General features: G+C 49.6%; 1 protein-coding gene across 1 annotated transcript in view; it reads left to right on the top strand.

Annotated features, from left to right (window-relative positions):
- PAIP2B (poly(A) binding protein interacting protein 2B) overlaps positions 1-13,691 on the top strand; it is a 34,945-nt gene continuing 21,254 nt past the window's right edge. The window contains exon 1 of the mRNA XM_081877429.1: positions 1-149. The gene's annotated coding sequence lies outside the window, so the exon portion shown is untranslated. The remainder of the gene's footprint in view (positions 150-13,691) is intronic.

Genomic DNA, 13,691 nt, shown 5'->3' with positions numbered 1-13,691 from the left:
GGGCAGGCCTCGCGCGCGGCGTGTCTGAGGGAGAGCGAGGAGAAGAGCGAGCGCGGAGAAGCGAGGGCCGGAGGCGGCGGCGGCGGCTGAGGAAGCGGCCGGGGCAGGCGGGCAGCGCGCGGAGAGCGGCCCTGCGGGGCCCACGCCAGGTACGCTCAGAGGGAGGCTGCGCGGCGCCCCCTCAGGCTGGGGCCTTCGAGGAAGCCCCTCCTCAGCCCCGGGGGATCCCGAGGGGTTCCCCTCCCCCCTCGGACGGACGCGCACTCAGGGCCGGGGGCGCGCGGGATGCCGGGGGGGGGCCCTTCAGAGGTGGAGTGGGGGCCTCTTTCCTTTCTTCTCCTCTGGGCCCGGAGGGGCGACATCACCCGCCCCCCCCCAGCCCGTTGGCCAGCTGACCTGTCAATCTTCACCTCACCCGCCCCCCCCGACAATAGCCCCCCCCCGTCCTCTGCTGGGATCTCGGGAAAGCGGGGGGGGGGGCCGCCTCTCTTCGCTGCCGTCCCGAAGCCCACCCGGAGGGGGCTGGGCTGTGGCTTCAGGACTTAGGAGCCAAGGACCTTTAGGACCCCCCCCCTATAAAATACTTGAGGGGCGCCCCCCTCCCCAGGTTGTCGTGCATTGCCGTTCGAATGGGGCGCACGCGCGGCGTCTTGCGATCGATTATGCGGGACAGGTGTGTCCCCCCCCCAATGTTTTATTCGAGTGGGGGCCCCGCTGTTTCGAGCGTCCCCCCTCCCCGCCATTACTTCGCCCACGCGCTTGGATGCAGAGAAAGCCCCAGGGAGCTGCTCTGCTCTGCCCACTAGGGATGCTGTCCGCGGGGAGGGGGCGGTTCAGGTCTGCCGGATGGAGGGGACCCAGGGCTTGGACGCCCCCCCCCCCAGCAGATGGTGGCCAGGCTTCTGGGTCAGGGCTCCCCTTGCTGGGCTTGGGCTTCCCATCAGAGGTTCAGCTCAAGCCTCCCATCTTGGAATATGGGAGCCATAAGGATCAGGTGGGAATCTTCCTTCCCCCCCCCCCCACCATAGCCCTCTTGTGTGTGATGGCAGCTCTTTGGGCATATGAAAGCAGGAGCAGTTGGGAGGTAGTCCCATACCCCCCCCCCCCAAAAAAAAACCCTCCAGCCACTTCTCTTGTAAACAATAAACACAGCAAAACTTTCTTTAAGCTGGCGCCTGGCTGGGAAGGAGTTTTCTCTGCATGTTTTATGTTGCTTCATTGTGTCTCTTTAAGATGTTGTAATCGCCCCTTGCCACGAGGGTTGGGCTCCGAGGGTGGGGCAGGGGAGCCGACCAAATAAACAGGTATTGGCTGCTTCCCTGGGGCAGGGGAGACTCTGGCGGAGCCCAAGAGATTTTGATGCCAGAGACTGCCTGCTTCTGTGACTCCAGCCCCATCAGCGGGAGCGAGGACAAAGAGATGGGTCCCTGTCCCAAATTGCTGAGGCTCAGCTGAACTTGAATCTGGTGCCCCTTTGTTTGGGCAGAACTTGAGTTGAAAGTTCGGAGAAGCCTTGGCTGGGGTGCTCTGCAGCAGGGCTGGCCTGTAGGCAGCCTCTCTTCCGCCATAAGGTGGGTGGTGGTTGCTGCTGCTGCTGCTGCTGCTTGCCCTAGTTTGCGGGAGGGACGGCAGGCAGGCACACCCCAGGCCTTCTCCAAGGAGGGGCCTCTCCTACCTGGAAGATTCAGGCTTTTTTTCTGCCTTGGGGTGCCTTGTCCAGTTTATCCAACCCGATTTTCAGCACTCCAGTTCTGCTTCTGGCCAGCCACTTTGCAGATTAAATTGTTGCTTTTCCACCTGCTTTTTGCCCCCCGCCCCAGCAGAGAAGAGGAGGAGGGGCTCCTGAACACTGAGTTTGCAAAGGGCATCCTGCCTGAAGAGACTAGTGGTTGCGATCTGCTCCTGAAGCATAGCCACACTTTCTCTTGTAGGCACAGAGGGATAATTTGAAAAGCCTCAGAGAAGTGAGACTCTTACAGTGGGGGCTGGTCCACTAGGAGTAACTTTGCAGTCAGTGCTTGGCAGCATAAGTGCTTCCTTAGCTGTGCTGCCCTTTAGGCAAATTGTCAGTGAATGAAGCTACAGCCCCTCCCCAGTTCCTTGTCCTGACACCTGAAAGCTACCTTGGTCCATGCAAACCTGCCCCCTTGCTTACCTTGTTTTCTGGTTTTGCAATAGATAGTTCAGGCTACCTAGTCCGAAAGATAAAGAGCACCATGGCGGGGAGGGCGTTGTGGGGATTTGGGTATGGCAGTTTCTGAGTTTTCATGCACAGAGCTCTTCCTTGGGCATCAATTATCCTGTATAATGAGGAAACATTCCTTTTCCCGTGGCAGCTAAACCTGGAGCATTCTACCCAGCCTTTGTGAACTTTGGCATGGGGGGCAACCATTCAGAGTGGAACTCAGTGGGATAACTTGGACTTTTCCTTCCGTAGCAGTTCTCTTTGTGAGACTTGGTGGTTGTGTCTTTCTTAACACCTGAGCAGACTGAACAGTGTCGGGGGGGGGGGAATACAGCAATGCTTTTTCTTAAGGCCAGACAAGGAAATGCTTCTGAAGTGTTTCTTTGGCCATCTCCATATTGAAGCTTGGCACGCTTATGTGAGTCATCCATAGACCACTGTTTGCTCCTGCCTTCTGTGGGTTAGAGGTGGATTTGTGGACTGGAGAGGAGTGAAAGACTAGGAGGTCAGGAGGCCAGGTCTGCTGACCTTGGAATCTCTCTCTCAGCTCTGTGGATCTACTTACAGGTAGGTAGCCTTGTTGGTCTGCCGTGGTCGAAACAAAACAAAGTGCATGCACACAAAAGTTCATACCAATAACTAACTTAGTTGGTTTTTGTGGATCTGCCATTCTTTCAGGGCAGGGGTGCATTCCACTTCTCCTTGCTGCTATTGAGTGTAGTTCTTTGCTTCTCCAAGAATGGGTGGATTTGATGGAGTTCAAGTTCTCGTTTCCTCTGATATCATGCCCCTCTGGAAGCCTTTGTGAATGAGGACTATGGAAGAGCTGCATGTCTGGAGTCAGCGCTGTTCCTTGAGCTCTTGTGACTGGCATGCGTTTCACATGTTGGTGTTTGCCAGCAAGCCCCAGTCTGAGGGGTGGGGTCAGGTGCTGTGGCATGAGCTGGGAGAGGCTTAGCCTCTGTTTTGGTGCCTGGCACCAGCTTGGATGCTGCCGCTTCTGGGAGGGGATACCCATATCCAATTAGGAACCAGTGCTGGAAGTCCTTGCGCAGCCCGACACTTGCCGAGCCAGAAAAACTTGTACTTTGTTCAGCACGCGCCAAAGGGGCCTCTGAGCAAAGCATGTGTGTTGGACAGGTTTGCAAGGGCAAGCCACAACAGTGTGGGAACGCTGGCGGCTTCTGGGCCTGTCCAGAAATAAGAGGTGGGGAAAGCATTGAAAATTCTGGGCTTCAGAAGTTCCAGAGCAAAGATTATTGGAATAAGCAGTGCTCATCAGACTAACTTGTGTCACCCGTTTGGATTTTGCAGATTTGACAAGGGCGTTTGTAACCAGGATAAGCAGCATATTTTTCTTAGATCAGGGCCTAATGATGGAGTTTCTAGCCTTGATGAAGTCTGAGTGGAGCATTTAACTTACCCAGCTCTTGTCTGTTTCAAATGGGACAGGTGTATGAGACCTTTCTAGTCGTGCCTCTGATGCAGTAGCAGGAGATGGTTTTGCTCCCTAATTATTCTTTTGCTGCCTTTATCATGAAATATCACAGGAGAATTGTGTGTTTTTTAGATTTACTTTTTATTAGTCCAGCAAAACTTGTTTTTTAAGGGGATGCTGTTTTTACAGAAAGTGTTACTGCAGCAAACTGAATAAATAAAAAAAATGCAGCAAACTGAGCAGCTGCTGAGATGCAAAGGGATTTTATAATGAAGCCACTTTCATGCCAGTATACAGTAATGTGACTGACAATCCTTTGGTCATTTGCTGTATCAGACCTGTCAAACAACATTTTGCTTTGGGGCCACTTCTTGCTACAGTATCTTGTAAGTATATTCAATTCAGTTGGAGCTTGCCTTCCAGAGAACATGTTTCAGGTCATAGACTTAATTGTCAGTATATTGTTATAATTTGCCCTGGGACCTTATGGTGAAGTGTGGGGAGGAGACCGTGTAAACATATAGCTGTATAAATGCATATGTAGATATATGATGAGTAAGAGAAGAGGAGGCTGTTTGAGCCAGAGCAGCATAGCAGGGGCCATTGAGCTGGTTCAGACATCGCAATAAACCATGGATTATGGTGACAGGAAGGGGTTGAGCAAGCCTTGGGATTTGTGTGCTCCTTTTCCTCCTCTGGTGCAGACACAAGGAGGGAAACAGAGCTCCCATTTTGCATTAATCACAGTTTAGCATTGTGTCGAAATCCTGCACTCTGGTCAATATTAGCCATGGTTTGTTTGAAACAAACTTCAAACCATGGGTTGTGAAGTTGACTTGTTTCAAACAATAGCTAAGTTTAATTACAGCTTTCAGGTTTGGCTGCAATGTGAAATTGCAGTTAATTAAGAACAGAAGTAAAAGCTTTTTATTTCCCAGGTGGGGTGGGGGCAGATGGGGGAGCATGCAGTTTGTTACTGCCATAATAAACATTGGTTTCTCCTAGGACTGGGGGAAGCACATGTGCTTCTCCAGATGCTGTTGAATTACCACTCCCATCAGCCCAAACCTGCATGTCTGGCGGCCAGGGGAGATATATTCCAACCACAAATTCCTCATTCCTGATTTATCATGACATCTGAATAGAATTGGGTCAAGGGGGTCAGAGTGGAGTAGTGGGTTGGGAGATATAAGCAGCAGTAGTCTAGCCAGGCCAGAGGGGTGGTGTCAGAGCCTAGCTGTAGGTGGCCATCAGGTACAACCCAGGCAGGCGCACTAGGAAGTCTCTTGCTGCTAGGCAAAGTCCCGACTTGAACAGGGAGCCATAACATCCCTTCCCGTTGAGGAAGGTCTGTGGTCAGGTGGTGGTGGTAGTCCCTCCTGTTACCTGACCTTTTTCTACCAAGGGAGACCCTCTTTGGAGAGTCTCTGTCTCTAGTGGCTCACGGTGTGGGCAGCTCTGCACTGCCCTCTACGATCCCAGCAACTAAACAGGTAGAAAAGGGGAAGATGGGATTCACGGATGAGGAATGTAAGCAGATTGGCAAGAGGAGATGCTGCAAAGGGACAGGCCAGTGTGGCAGAAGGCCTTCCACCCTCCTTCTATCTGCTTGCCCTTGGGGTGGGCACTGCTGCCTCTGCCATCTGCCCTTAGTTTTCGTTCTAGTCGGATGCTTCTCCGACTTTTAGGAGGCTTGGAGTGGCCGTGTTGGAGAAGTCTTGACCTACAACTTTGGTCAACTTTGCCCAGTCTTTTCAGATGCCTATCTCTTTCCACCTCCATGCCCCCCCCTTTAGCCCCATTGTTCTACATAGCTGACAAGGAGTGGCTCAAAGCCAGAGGAGGCTGTGCTGATTCACAGTGGCGAATGCAGGAAAGCTGCTGGTTCTGCGCATGGCCGCACATCTTGCTGACCACGGACGTGGAACTATCTGGAATGTCAGGAGTGCTCTGATGGTGTTTCCTGCTTGGCAGGGGGTTGGACTCGATGGCCCTTGTGGTCTCTTCCAATTCTAGGATTCTATGGAACCTCCCCTCAATCCCTGGGGAATTGGACCAGTGGGGATGAATCTAATCCCAGTGAGCTCTTCCCCATTCCATGAGATGTTGGAAATATTCTTGGTCTTTTGCATCCTTCCCTGGACTTCCTTGCTGGGCTGTGGTGATCTGGCACTGTCCAAACATTTGCCATTTTGGAGTTTGGCCAACCAGAGCATTAGAGCTTTTTGAGGAGTGGAGTAGAACTCTGTTCATGGTAATGAGCCCTCTTTCATTCTAGCCCTATGTGGGGAGTAAGAAGGCCTTATTTAGTCGGTCTCTTATTTGATCCTATAAGTGTAAAATTGGGTTGGTCCAATACTACAGGAGAACTTGGGTTATACACTTGAAGACTGCCTTTCCTACTTTCCCCCTCAGTCTCTTAAGATGAGTAGCAAAATGGGGCAGTGTCATTTGCTGGGCTTCTTAAAGGAAGAGTGGGCTAGCAATGTAATAATTGAGAAATGGATGCCATTCCCTGTTGCTTCTGTGTGCCAAGATCAAACGGCAAAGAAGAAGGAATTCATCCCCACATCAGTCAAGCTCTCTCCCCCCCCCCAGACTGTCAGAAGAGCGGTCACTTCAAAAGAACTGCAATATCACTTTTGCTTAGGCCAGGTTTCATGACCATTCTTACACATGGAATTTACCTGGTGTCAAATTATAGTTCGTTTGGTTTATCAAGCTGCCCCAGGCCCCACCTTTTCTGTGAAGCCTCTAGCAGATTTTCTGCATCCTTGAGCTTCCTCTCCTTGGGGTGTGAGCACATTGCTGGCTGGGGCTGATGGGAGTCGTAGTCTAAGATGTTTGGAAGGCACCTTGTTGGAGAAGGCTGCCCCAGAGAGCGATTTGATTCAGCATGCTAATTTTACTTGTTTTTGGTGAACAAAGCTAAAAACTTGCCTAATGTTGCATTTGCAATTGGCGTCCGTCCAATGACCATGCTGATGACCTGATGATGTGCATCCTGCCCCACTAACTAAACAAATAAATCAGGGGGAATCTTCCACCCCAACTTACGTCTGGTTGCATCTCCTCCCTCTGCTGTTTCTCCACTGCGGAAACTTTCGAGCTCTCTTCAGCCGGTCCACTGGTGTCTGTGGACTTCTTGATTTGGTCACCACTGGTGCCTCAGTTGTAGCCACTGTGAGGTTTGATCATGCTGTGCATGTGCTCTTTTTATTGAAACAAAATGTACCCACCAAATAGAAATAAGCTCGGTGGTCCTTGCAGGCGTCTATGTTCGTTGAAGCGGATGGCTATTTTGCCCTGTTCTATTTCCCCAGAGTATAGAGGCAGACTGTTGTGAGTGCAGGGTTGGCTGGCCTGTCAGTTGAGCTCTCTTACCTTCTCCATTGGGGGCAGGTCTTGGGCGCCTCTGCTTGGTAGCCCCCCCCCCAACTGAGCCTGTTCCTTTGCATGTCCCCAGGACTCACTCCCTGCCTCTTCTTCAGGTTTCACAGGAAAACATGTATCAACACGGCTGGATATTGTTACGGGAACATCCCGGCGAGCAGCTGCCTCTTCCTTGGCTGAACTCTGCAAATTCTCTCTCCCAGGCCGAGGAAAGTGATGGAGGCAGCCGGTGCATTCCAGCCACCTGGCCCTGTTGCTCCTGGGCATGGGGGGGGGGGGGCTACCAGCATGCAGAGCCTATTCTCTCGCAGCATTGTGTGGTGCTTCTCAAAGCCCTGGTTCTGGGAATCGTGGGCGGAGGGGAGGCTCAACACATCTTCCAAGGCAGTCGGATTGGGAAGTAGTAGCTGAAATGGTCTGACTTGATACAAGCCCTGCTTCACTTTCTCCTGCTTTCCCACATTAGTACATGTAAATATTGAGCCTGTTATCAGTGGCTGGTGACTTCCTGCGTTTAGCTGTCGTATAGCAAGCCTCATAGCTTAGTGTTGACAACACTGACTGGCAGCAGCTCTCCAGGGTTTTAGGCCAGGGTCTCTCCTGAGACACAGGGGATTGAATTTCGGCCCTTCTGCATGCCAAGCAGATGCTCTGCCAATAAGCTGCTCCTCTTTTCTAAAAGCACGTTTCCCTTTCCCTCTGGCTTAATCTGCTATTTGTTTATACTCTCCATAGGAAGAGGCTTCACGGACTGCTCTCTCAGGCCTGCCTTGGCCACTTCCTAGACATCTCTCTGTTTGGCTTGCCATCTGCTTCTTTTCCTCCTGAGGTGACCTCTTCGTGTGTCTGCCGGGGGGAGGGCACCCACGTAAGCTCCTGCCACAACAGATTTGTTAATCTTTAAGCAGTCACAGGGCTTGGTGTTTTCTTGCCACAAGGGAGTGACGCTGCTTCCCCTCTGGAACTTGTTCCCCATTCTGTGTGGTGCTCTGAATGCAGAGGTGTGCTTGGCTTCACAAGGACCAGAGTGATCCATTAAACCGGAGGAAGGACCCTGCGGCCATCAAGATGGTGTTGGACTACATCTCCCACCATCCCTGATGTTTAGCCATGCTGGCTGAAGCTGATGGGAACTGGAGTCCAATAGCATATAGAGCGTGTCAGGGTCTCCTTGTCTCTATTAAATATGCTGCAAATGACCAGGTCAGCCCCAGAACTTTGACCCTGTGAACATCTGCCTGCCCCATTGACCTCCTGCTTGTATTGGCAGTATTGCCTCTGTGAGGGCTGGATCAAACCTTCCGTCAAGAATGCTGTGTAGTTGCTCCGTCTGGGTCTCTCAGTTGGGTTGCTGTTGATCTTTATTATTTTTCTGCTGGCTGCACAGCAGCTCGGCCAGTGCTAGAATGTGGTCTGCCTGTGAATCTCCATGAGAGAGCTCCCTGTGTCTTCTGTCTCTGAGCTAAACTATGGAACTTGCTCCCAGCTTGGATGGCTTTAAAAATTAAGTTGGACAAAATCATGGAGGAGAGGGCTATTGGTGGTTCTTAGCCAGGATGGCTCTGCTGTGCCTCCACGCTTGGGGGTTGCAATGCTTCTGAATCCCAGTTGCTGGTAACTGCAGGAGGGGAGAGTTGCTCTTGTGCTCAAATTCTGCTTGTGGGTTTCCCATAACTGGCATTTGGTTGGCCACTGTGAGAACAGGATGCTGGACTAGATGGGCCCTAAGCCTGATCCAGCAGGCTCTCCTTACGTTCTTAAGAGAATCAGGAGAGCCAGGTTGCTGATCAGGCCCAGGGCCCCCACAGCCAACACCCTGTTTTCATAGTGGCCATCCAGATGCTTCTCCTGGGAAGCCCTTAGGCAGGATCTGTCCAGAGCAGCCCTCTCGCCTCCTGTGGTTTCTGCAGCTGGTCTTCAGGGGCCTACTGCCTTCGACAGTCGAGGTAGAGCAGAGCCTTCATGGCTTCTTGCCATAACCTCTCTCCCATCCATACTGTCCTGGTTCTTGAGAGAATCCTTTGCATTGTGAAAGGCCTCAAACATTGCAAAGCAGAGAAGCAGATGTGTTGCACTTCACTAGGCGTGCCTGTCATTCCTTACCCAGTCCCTTGGGAGGGTCACTAATCTCTGTGGCTTCTTTTTTTGTACTTAGCCTTTTAAGTAGCGTGGAAGAGATTTCTTCCTTTTATATATTCTTTTGAATGAGTCTTTCAGGTCTTTTTTTATTACTCATTTTGTAGCTGGGTTTAGCCCTTATTGTTCCTATTTTTTACATATGTCATTTTGGGACATCTTGCATAATTATTATGTTTATTTATATGTTGCTATCAATGTTCATGGCTGTTTACTGAGTCAATAGACACAGATGAGTCCCTGCTCAGGAGTATACAGTCCACTATAGCATTGCAAGGGCTTAGGCAGTGGGTCACCCCTGTTCCTCAGTGAACCATACAGAAGAGCAAGTTCTGCTCTTTGAGTCATACCGACCTGCCAAGAGGGTTGTAGGTAAGAGGAGTAAGAATTTTGAAGTGCACGCAGCCTGAGAAGTACTAGGAGAGTTCAAGCCAGATCCTGACTAGTCTGACCCAGAAACTGAACCCAAGTGGATGTAGAGGGTGGAAGACTTGGTTGCTCTTGGAAGCTAGTATGACTGCACCCAAATGGGGTCCCAGACTGTTCCCCTTGACTTTTCTTTCATGTAGGAAGAGTATATCTGTCATTTGCTCCTCTGGGGAAACTAATGGGCTGGTTGGGGGCACTGCCTGCGCTCCCCCCCCCCTTCATCAGGAAAGGCTGGCCTCCCAAGAAAGCCTGCATGCCTTGGAGTGTTTAGAGGAACCTCATAAATGCCCTTGCAATATATAAATGATTCTCTGCACACATCCTATTAATGGGCATATTCTTGATTAATTGTGACTTGCAAATTGCAGGGTTTAGTGGGCTGTGCCCTGCACTTCAAGGGCATAAAGAGGGATTGCTATTTTTTGTCCTGCTTTGCCAGTGACATAACTGCAACCCACCATGACCTACTCTGGTCTACGCCATTGATGAACTAGGAACAGGAAGTTTCCTGTGGCAGGCAAGCTTTAAGTGTGTGTGCATTTGTGTGTGCTGTCTTCTAGGTCACCAGTAACTAAGTGAGGTAAGCAGGGCCAGGTCAGAGTCCCCCTGCAAGACTGCTTAAATGGAATTTTAAAAAGCGAAAATTACCCTTCCTTTCATTTGACCTGCGTGTGTCTTCCTGCTGCTTCTCCAGAGTAGATGGCTGCAACCCCAGGTGGTGCTCTGTTTCTTTGTGACAAAAATTGATTGTCTATCAACAATACTCGTCTTTAGGCACTAATCTGTTTCGGGAATAAGTCCTGAGTGTGTATCCTATTATTAAAGAAGCATTTTGCTTGGAGGCGAGGGGAGTGTCTTTTCCAATGAGATATGCGTAGTCCTTTGGTGATTTAGTTGCCTTTCCTTGGTTCCCAGACTCTCAGTTGGGAGTCGTGGCAACCTGTTTGTCAGGCACAGTAGTGATGGTAGACTTCTTTATATTGGGGAAGTTACATGACGTTGGTAGTGGCAGAATTCAGCAGGAAGTTTCCAGCATCACATAACGTGGAGCAGAAGCCAAGAGGCATCCTCAGCCCTGCATGTGAGCAGGCTAGGATCTAGTGCAAGTGCCTTGGGTGTTAGCATCCCGGAGGCTAGTATGGCTCTGTGTGTCTTGCAAGAGTGTTGCATTCCAGAGCAAAGGGGAAAGGGGGCGTGACCGGGCCGGTTGAAGCCTCTGTTGTGTTCATTGGTTTATATAAATCAGATTTACATCATGCGCTTCATCCCAAAGGAGTCTAGAGTGGGAAACACACCTGAAATAAATAAATAAATAAATAAAAAGATTTAAAAATTTTTAACAGGAGTGAAACATAGCAAAACATGTAGCCAGTCATGTGTGTCTTCGTAGGCTTGCCTATCCAAAAGTTTTCAGCAGTCATATAAAATAATAAAACAATGGCCAATAGGCAGGGGCTTCCAAAGTACAGGTAAAGGCATAAAACTCCTGACAGACACAGAATGGATGTTGCCTGGCACTTGTTCTGTGGATCTCTTGAGTCAGCATGAATGGGCTAAGGTGATCCCTTAAGTCAACTGTTCCCAAGCAGTTCTGTGTATTATGGGCACTGGGAACACCTTGAACTCAACCCAATGGCAGACTGGTAGCCGACACAGATCTTCAAATGTGGGCATAGTATGCTGGCAGACGTTCAGTCTTGAAAGCAATTGTTTTGCAGCATTCTGCACTAACTGCAGTTTCCAGACCAAGCACAAGGGAAGCCCCAAGTCATGCCCCTTCATCTGTGAGTGGACTGTGGTCCTTCTTTCCACAAACCAATAAGGCTGCAAGCCAGTAAGGCAGGTCAGCATTATCCAGAGCAGGAGAAAACAAGCTTGCTCGATCTTCCATGTGGCAGCCATTTAGTTCAGAGGTTTCCAACCTTTTTGAGCCCACGGCTCCCTTGAGTTCTGTGGCTCTGCTGTGGGGCTCAGGAGCCCACTTAGGTCACCCCTTGCCTTCAGAGCTGGCAGCCCCTCACCCTTTTTTGAACACCCTCCCTTGCGGAGTGTGCCCTCCTCTCCTCTCCCTGGGAGTCCTCTGGGCAGCCGCTGCTGCTGTCCCTGGTCTCTGAGCTGCCCCCCACCCTGCCCCAAAGAGAGGTGCTTCTCACCGGCACCATTCACCTGCAGAGCTTATAGCCAGGGCTGCTGCAGTAAACGTCTGTGCAAGACTTTGGGAGGCAGAGATGCAAGAGGGCACCAGAGGAGGGAGGGAAGGAAAGAAAGAAAGAGGGACAGAGGCCAGTGTTGCCCGTGGAACCCCTGACCAGCATTCAAGGCACCCCAGGGGGCCACAGCACACTGGTTGAAAACCACTTCTTTAGATATTTGAAGACAGCTATCCTATCTCCTCTGTCTCTCCTTTACCAGGCTAAACATACCCAATTCTATCAACTTTTCCTCATATGATTTGGTCTCCAGACCCTTGATCATCCTGGTTGCCTTCCTCTGTACATATTTCAGTAGCCTTAAATTGTGGTGCCCAGAACTGAACACAAGACTTCAGGTGTGGTCTGACCAGGGCAGAATAGAGCAGGATTATGACTTCCCTTGTTTGAGACACTAGACTTCAGTTGATGCAGCCTAGTATAGCATTCAGTTGAAAGGGGGCAGCGCTGCTAAATCCAAGTGATTAGAAAAACACCGCTGAGTTGGCAGTTCTATCAAAACCACAATAGCTTGGCAGCTTGGTTCAAGTAGTGCTTTCTGTACTCTTCCCCCACCCTAATTATTTCTGTAGGGGAAGCCTGAATGAACGCTGCTGCTCAATCCATACCTTCTCACAAGTGCGTCTCTCATTGGGTTGATCTTTTAGTCAACTGGAAACCATAGCTGTGTTGGGATGGTGACAATTTTGTTAAGAAGAGCATTTAAAACATTCACAATGTATTTAACAGCATTCTTGCTGGAAACATTAAAAAAATTCAGTACTGTAAACATAAAAAAAATTTGCAAAAAAAACACCTACATATGATCATGGAGAGCAATCTTTTGCGAAGCCATATTTTCCTCCCTCAATATTTATCAAGGGAAAGGAACTCCTGACTGTCAATATAACATGAACAATAATATATTACTGCTATTGACTGCAGCAGCAGAAAAAATACTCCAAATCTATTGATAGGTTTTGCTGAAACTTTGCTGATGTTTTCCAACAAGAAGCGAACTTCTTTTCAGTTTGAGGGTTTGTAGTTTTTCATGGGAAAGACTGGTGCAAAGAACTTTCAGAGATTGTGTGGGTTAGGGTTACTATGAAATGATTTACAGTGCTTTCTAAAGTAGTCTTGTTCAACTTTTGTACGTTTTAATTGGCTATAAGGTGCATGGAGTTTATCTTTGACAAAAGCTTATAAGAATTGTAGCTAACTTATTAAGTGATACAGCAGGTTTTGGACACCTATTAAAGACAGCGTGAGTTTGGTCCGGGTTGGTTTTGTACATGGTTGTATGAGAGCTTGGGGTTCAAATCTAGCACCAGCCACATTCTCACTAAGTACAAAGTGTGTGAGTCTGCCCCTTTGTTTTTCTGCTTGAAGATTCCTACCTCTGTTGGTTACTGCTCAAAGCTGATTAAGGAACGGGGATTAACATCTGATTTTGAGACTGAAATGCGATCTAATTGTGCGGCAACCTAAAGATTTTGCAAACCTGGCTGATTTGGCCATCTGGTGAGGCTGATGAACCTGCACGTGGCTGATGGGTGAGCAGCTTTTTCAGGATGCTCTGATGGTCTACCACCTTAAACAGGCGTCATCTTGGGCCAGAAGGCCAAGGAGGAATCGTCTGGGGGATTCACTGACCTTGTCTTTCAGACATATATACATAGTGTTTGAGTAGCACGATGGGCCTAGATGTGGGAAAGCTTGTCACAATGGTTGAAGGATGTCGGGTGATTTGCTCTTATGGTTAAAGTTCTGCCAGATAGTTATTGAAAATAACTTTTTTGCTTCCCTAATCTTTTAGCCATGAAAAGTTGAATGAAACCCTCCTTTTAAGTATTTCCAGTGAAAATTGCTACTGTAATCACAGACAGGCTAGTTGGTGTTTCTTGTGGACTAGCAACTTGAG

The sequence above is a fragment of the Podarcis erhardii genome (assembly GCF_964252035.2).
Source record: "Podarcis erhardii genome assembly, chromosome: 9".
NCBI lineage: Eukaryota > Metazoa > Chordata > Lepidosauria > Squamata > Lacertidae > Podarcis > Podarcis erhardii.
The sequence above is the reverse complement of the archived record's forward strand: the minus strand, read 5'-3'. Positions and strand labels throughout refer to the sequence as shown.